The following is a 7,281-nucleotide window of genomic DNA, read 5'->3' as shown; positions in this document are numbered from 1 at the left end:
TGAGGTTTATCGATAGCAACCAGTGCACTGGGGTCGAGACTCATATCCCACAGGGCAGTGGAGTTCGACCCGAGAGGCTGGGAAAGAGGTATTTAAAGGAGAAACCACAACCTGAGGGGGCAGGAATGGCATCATAGAATAACAGTGAAAAATCACAAGGAAGAACTCTCTGTCTCCCAAGATTGTTTCCTAGGAGAAGCTGTCTCTTACTTCTCAGATTGTTTAACTTCATGGTCTGCTAGTTCTTAGGAAACGTTGTTTCCTGCTTCTCAAAATTGTTCTCTAAGATTTATGGTCAGCTAGTTTCTGGGAGAAAGCTGTCGAGCTGGCCAATGTAATTATCCATTCTATAGCCCTAGGAGAGGCTTCTTGGAACATACAATTCTGGGGCTTAACCTGTTTTCTTTTTTTTTTCTGCTCTAAACTTTGTGTCTAGGGGGGCAACTTTAAAACTTTTATCTTTCACTACAATCTGTAAAATGACCAGTTAAGGCAGCAAGAGTCACCAGGGAAAATGAGGGGGGCAGCAACGGCTGGAGTCCAGTCTTCTCCAGAGAGCAGCAGTGCACAGAGGGTCAGAGAGCGGGTCATAGTGGGACGGGACACACGCAGCGGTAACACTGACTGCAGCAACGCCAAAATCTCTGTGATGACAAAATGTGAAGGGGAATCTTTCATCTTCCTCTCAGGGCAGAGGGATGACTCCAGGGACCCGAACCACGAGAGCTGAATCTTCATGTAACCAGGATCAGCAAGTCTCAGCAACCACTCAGGCAGCTGGCACACTCTTGTAGCATCCTGTAGAAAAAACACAAATATTCCCTCTTCCCCATATAAAATATCTGAACAGGATCATGTCAATATGTGGATCTCTCTATTTCACCCGGGCAGAAGTGTGCCTAGTTGTAGGGTGCCATAAACTTTGGCATCCAAATTTTAAAATTGAAATAAAAGGAGCATTATTTAGCATACAGGGATAACTCCCCCTTTTTATTTATTAAATTGTTAAAATTTTATTTATAAAGGTAAGTCCTCAAGGATTAGATTGAGGACACTGAGCACTTGTATTTATAAATTGACTTGTATACCAAATTATTGTCTCCAGCATTATTGTTTTGGATATATAAAGAATGAGATTTTTTGACTAATTGTTCCTATGTAAGGCCTACAATCTGTCTGGTATCATTGTCCTCCCTTCTTAAGCAGCCAAGGCAATCCAGTTTGGGTTCTTAAATGGTCTATTAAGGAACAGTATTTAGTGCTCTTAACCACTAAGCCATTTCTCTAGCACCTCAGAAACTTTATTTACCTAAACATAAGCATTAATTAGAAATGTCAAATCTTGTAAATATTGTCCAGATTTAGTCGTACTAGAAATCCCTGAGCTGGCAGGGCGAGGCTGAGAATTTAAAGTAAGCAAATGGAGTCTTCCCCTTTTTATATTAACTCCATTATCATTTTCAAAGAGCTGGGTCTATGGTTTTGTTTAGTTGTCTAAGCCAGGGCACTGAAAGGACAGTGAGTTGTCAGACATTCACACTGAAATCACTCATTGATTTTCAGTAGAAAACATGTCTCTAATAAAGCATTAAGTAATTGAAATCAATTGTAAACCACAAGCCACACTTTGGCTATCAGTATATGAATTGAAAGTTTGATTTAAAAAGAGTGGCTAAACTACAGAATTTAATAATCTGTGTTGAAGCACTAGAAACTCAAGAGAATAAACAAGTGATGTAATCATACATGTAGCCTTTTCATTAGATGAACCACCTATAAATACACTAAGCGCATTTCCTATGGGTTGTATGCACAAATATACAGGAAGTACAAAAGCATGTAAAGAGTAAAATTATCAATTTTGCCTGAAAAATTTGTATATGTAATAGGCCAAATATCAGTATTTTGTAATAACCAATTTGATTGCTGTTTGGAATAAGGTATGTTTCACCAGGTTTCTTTTTAAAATACTTCCATGACTCTAGCCAACAATTCTGTATTAACACAGCTGAAGTTTTATCTCCAATGTGCATAACAAAGACCTAAGTCCTCTGGTAGGGTGAGGTACTTAGCCAATTAACATATCCTTAGAAGCTTAAAATTAGCTTCAAACATTCTTTTCTGGAGTAGTGCAACAGCTACTCCCCAAATATTAAAGCTGATTTTGAGAGTAAAGATTTGTAGTAAAAATTTCCATATACACTGAAAGATTTAAGTTCTAACCTTTACATTGAAGAAGCAACAAAATTACCTAATACAAGGCTGTTAGCAATCCTCTAAATCTATCTTGAAATGGCAGTTGGAGTAAGTAAACTGGCTGTAATGTTATCACAAGTTCCAAAACCTCATCAATCCTTCATAAATCTTGTAACAATCTTTACCTGTTTGATTTTTCCTTAATTCAATATAAGTTTGAGTTAGTCAATGTAACACTGGCAATCCTTAATCACAATCTTTAAGTTCTCTTTGTAACACCAGAGCACAACCTCAAGGTCACCTGAGTTCTGAGTACGTGACTAGGCAGCTGTCCTTAGGGCAGTGGAATTAGCATCAAAATACAGATAGCTTCAGGGCAAACCACACCTTTGGAAAGCAAAACTCGACCTCCAACAAACTAGTACAAAGTTTGACTGTCAATTCCTATATATGAACACACGATGGCATAGTCTCCAGTACCTCAACAAAGAGACATTGTCCTAAATTCTTTTAGAAGCCTGGTTTCTAGGATAAGAATTCCATATAAATATTATCTCAATTTAGACCTGTTTCCCTAGGTTGGCCCTTGTCACATGTTATCCAGAATGACTCCGTCCAAATTATCAGCTTTATGTCAACTTTCTGTTACCAATATTATACCTTTTTAACCATATCCAATAACTTGAAAGCCAACAATCTATGGCCAAGGCAAGTAGAGCATATTTACACATTTAAAACCAATCAGAAACAAATTGAAGTGGCTACACATATCTTTAATATTTAGACCAAACACCATTTTTACCTTTTTAGCTATGATTTTAAGAGAAGCACCTTGTCACCTGTTGAGTCAAATAATAAGTCAGGGATTTCTCTAAGAGAAACAGCTCTCAACTCTTGTACCAAAGAAGCTGAGAAGCTGCTGGCACCTTTAAGATCAGCTCGTGCAGACGCTTAGCCTCTGGGCAGCTTCTCGAGCTAACCTAAACTCCTGGCTGCAAGTGTAGGGCTCTAAAGGCCTGATTGAAACTGTTTTTTATTCATTTGTTCCCTTTTTGAAATGAGTTAAAACCAATCAAGGTGTAAACCGGCAGATAAAGTTTTTACCATTTTTTCTTTTGAACATGAAACATAAAACATTTAAACAACAAGAAACAAAAACCACAGACATACACTGACAGACATGGGGACATCCTGGTGCACCAGGGACAAACAATAGACAAGGAGGGAAAAAACCAGATGGTGTTCACGGTAACTATCCACTCAAGTGGAGTCGATATGGACGATGGATTGTCTCAATTCCTGGACTAGTCCATCAAAGTGTTGAAACCCAATTCCTGTAAGATACTGAGATATATTATCTGAGCAGCACGACTGAAATTCGCCAATGGTACGGAAGTGAAACACAGCCCTGACTATTTTTACTCACAACCCAATTACATTAACTCCATCAAGCTGTTCATGGGCATTGAGATGTCCTTTTGTTTGATTCTCCTGAATAAATTTTCAGGCGGTCTGCCTCTATCAAGCCTAATCAGAATGACTCTGCAAAGCTGTCGCGTCGGCGCACAGACGCCGAGGCGTCCCACGGGCCGGCTCGGGAGCTTAATCACACCTTTTACAAGCACAAAGACAAAATTTTTCTCCCAAAATACTGTGTTCCTTTTATCTCCTCCCTTTTTCTCACCCAGGGCATTCTTTCCCCAACCTTTTGCCTCCGAATTGGAGGGGACTATCTTCTTGTAATTTTTCCTTGAGCTCTTTAATCTTTTACTGAACCCTGTTTCTGACACGCCTCCTTGCCCTTCCCCCAACACTCTCCGCTTTGCTGTTACAGCTGGGCAGTTCCCACGCGACCTCGGACACCGTGTGGCGGTAACTAGAAACTCAAAGGTCAATAGAAAAAATCCGAGGGCAGTCAAAACAACAATCGAGGCTCCCGCCGCATCCAGCAGAGGAGGGAGGCGGAACAGATCAAGGCTAAACATAGTCTCTCAGAGTCTTACCCCCACTCACAGCTTCTGGATCTCTTCTGTGAAATGGAGGCCCTCCTTGGCTCCTGGCGATGGTGTGGCTTTTGTCCAGGGTTAACGGCACCAAATGTCCCAGGCGCTCCCTTTCGCCAGCAAGAAAACACGCGTGGACATAGGAATCCTAGCTGCGACCAAACTTTATTAATACCTTATGGAGAAGCCCCCGCGCACCAGCATGGCGCTCTTATATACACCCTAGTGCGGCACATCCACACCTGATTGGTCTCTTACTCATGATCTCATCAGGCACACCCCGGAGTGGGCAAAGACCTGGCAGGAAGGCACTCTTGCACATGCGCACACAGTTAACTTCCTGAAAGGAAGTCGGCTGACATGGCGGAGGCCAGTGCCATCTTGTCTAGCTCGGCCTTCCATGTGGGGCGCAGTGGAAGTCAGCGCCATCTAGTGGTGGTAAATGTTTTTGCGGCCCTCTACAGGAAGAAGTTAGAAAATTATTTTAAAAATTAGGCAGGGTTGGGGATTTAGCTCAGTGGTAGAGCGCTTGCCTAGCGAGCGCAAGGCCCTGGGTTCGGTCCCCAGCTCCGGAAAAAAAAAAAAGTGTGGCAAAAATTAGGACATTTGAAGAGATACCAGATAATTGTAAGATTTCTCATGCTCAGGTATTTGTTTAATATTGTGAAAATAGTTATTTTAGAAAACATAGCATATAATCAATAATTTTTATAAAGTACCAATCCACTTTTCCACAGAAATTAAAAATAGAACTACATTCAATTTGTAATCACGTGGACGAATGTAAAATCAAAAGAATACTGAAAAGTAGGATCATTGCTGGAAGTAACGCCTCCCAGGTATTACATGATAATACAGATCTATAATAATTAAGATATCATTCTAATCTAACATAAATATATACATTATTCAATAGCATAAAATTGTCAGGACAGACATAAGTCCACTCATGTATAGCCTGAATTTTACAATGTTACCAAGAATACACAGTGAAAAAAAATACAGAATCCTAAAGGTATTGTTCAGGTAAAATTAGGTATTTACATATAGAAGGATGAGACTTACTCTTTACCTCTGATTGTGAACAAAATTCAATTTAGAGCACACCAAGAGTTAAAGTATTGGGCAAAATATTCTAAATCTGATAGAAGGAAAATTAAGAGAATTGTAAAAATTTATCTTTGAAGAAGGACTTTTTCTTTTTGTGAGAATTTTTTAAATTTACTTTCAAATGTTATCCCCTTTCCAGGTTTCCCATCCATAACCTTCCTATTCCATCCTTCTTCCACCATATTCTATGAGGGTGTTCCCACACCCATCTAACTAACCCTTCCTGCCTCCCCACCCTGACATTCCCCTACACTAAGGCATTGAGCCTTGGCAGAACCAAGGGATTCTCCTCCCATTAGGGCTCAACAAGGCCATCTCCTGCTACATATGCAACTAGAGACATTGGTCCTTCCATGTGTACACTTTGAATGTTGATTTATTCCCTGGGAGTTCTGAATGGTTGATATTGTTGTTCTTCTGGGTTGGGAAAAGCCTTCATTGTCTAACTCCTCCAGTGTGGATTCCATTCTCAGTTCAATGGTTGACTTTGAGCATCCGCCTCTGTACTTGTCATGCTCTGGCAGAGCTTTCAGGATAGAGCAATATAAAGCACCTGTCAGCATGCACTTCTTGGCATGAGCAATATTGTCTGGGTTTGGTGGCAGTATGTATATGGGATGGATCCATAAGTGAATGAATCCCTGGATAACTTTTGCTTCAGTCTCTGCTCCAAACATTGCCTCTGTATTTCCTCCCGTGAATAGTTTTGTTCCTCCTTCTAAAGACTGAAGCATCTGCACTTCTTTTTGTCCTTCTTGAGCTTCATGTGGTCTGTGGATTGTATCTTGGATAATCTGAGCTTTTGGGAAAATGTCCACTTATTGGTGAGTGCATACCATGCCTTGTGTGTGTGTGTGTGTGTGTGTGTGTGTGTGTGTGTGTGTGTGTGTGTGTGTTTGTGTGTGAGATTGGGTTACCTCTCCAGGCTAATATTTTCTAATTCTATCCATTTGTCCATGAATTTCATGAAGTCACTATTTTAATAGCTGAATAGTACTCCATTGTATAAATTTAACATATTTTCTGTAACCATTCTGCTTTTGAGGGACATTTGGGTTATTTCCAATTTCGGGCTATTATAAATAGGGCTGCTATGAACACAGTAGAGCATGTGTCCTTGTTATATGTTGGAGCAGCTTTAGTGGATATGCACAGGAGTGTTATAATTGGGGCCTTAGTAGTACTATGTCCAATTCTTCATGAAGTTAGATAGAGCAATTTGCAAATTCATTTGGAACAGTTACAAAAAACAGGATTTAACAATAAAAGAACTGCTGGTGGAAGCATCATCCCTGACCATAAGCTGAATTACAGAGCAATTGTGGTAAAAAAAAGAAAAAGAAAAAAGTATGATATAGGTACAGAGACATGCAGGTAGATCAATAAAATCTACCAGGGTGGAGGTGGAGGTGGGGTATGGGGGAAGAAGGACCCTCAGAAGTACAGACAGTCCTGAGAACACACAGGAGACAGTTACTTTCTGCCCACATTCCTGACCCAAGTGGAAACAGGCTGGTACCCACACACCTATGCTCACTTGATCTTTGCCAAAGGAGCTAAAATCATCCAGTGGAAAATGGAAGCATTTTCAACATATGGTCCTGGTTCAACCATGGTCAACTTTTAAATGAAAGCAAGTTGATCCATTCCTATAGCTCTGTATAAATCTGAACTTTAAGTGGATCAAGGAACTCCCCATAAAACCAGGTAAACTCCAACCAGTAGAAGAAAAACCAGAGAAGAACCTCATGCATATGGGCACTCGGAAAAATTTCCTTAACAGAACAATAGCTATGCACTACGATCAAGAATTGACTAATGGGACTTCATAAAATTGCAAAGCTTCTGTAAGGAAAAAGACACTGACATTAGGACAAAACAGCAACTAACAGTTTGGGAAAAGATTTTTATTAATCGTGTACCTAATAGAGGAATAATATCCAAAATATACAAGGAGCTCAAGAAGTTAGAC

The 7,281-nt window shown here is 40.1% G+C and overlaps 1 pseudogene; it reads left to right on the top strand.

The window, feature by feature from the left end:
• Positions 1-4,445, top strand: part of LOC116912707 — a 64,904-nt pseudogene extending 60,459 nt beyond the window's left edge.
• The last annotated feature ends 2,836 nt before the right edge of the window (positions 4,446-7,281 follow it).

Source organism: Rattus rattus, chromosome 11, assembly GCF_011064425.1.
Source record: "Rattus rattus isolate New Zealand chromosome 11, Rrattus_CSIRO_v1, whole genome shotgun sequence".
In the NCBI taxonomy this organism is placed as follows: domain Eukaryota; kingdom Metazoa; phylum Chordata; class Mammalia; order Rodentia; family Muridae; genus Rattus; species Rattus rattus.
The sequence above is the reverse complement of the archived record's forward strand: the minus strand, read 5'-3'. Positions and strand labels throughout refer to the sequence as shown.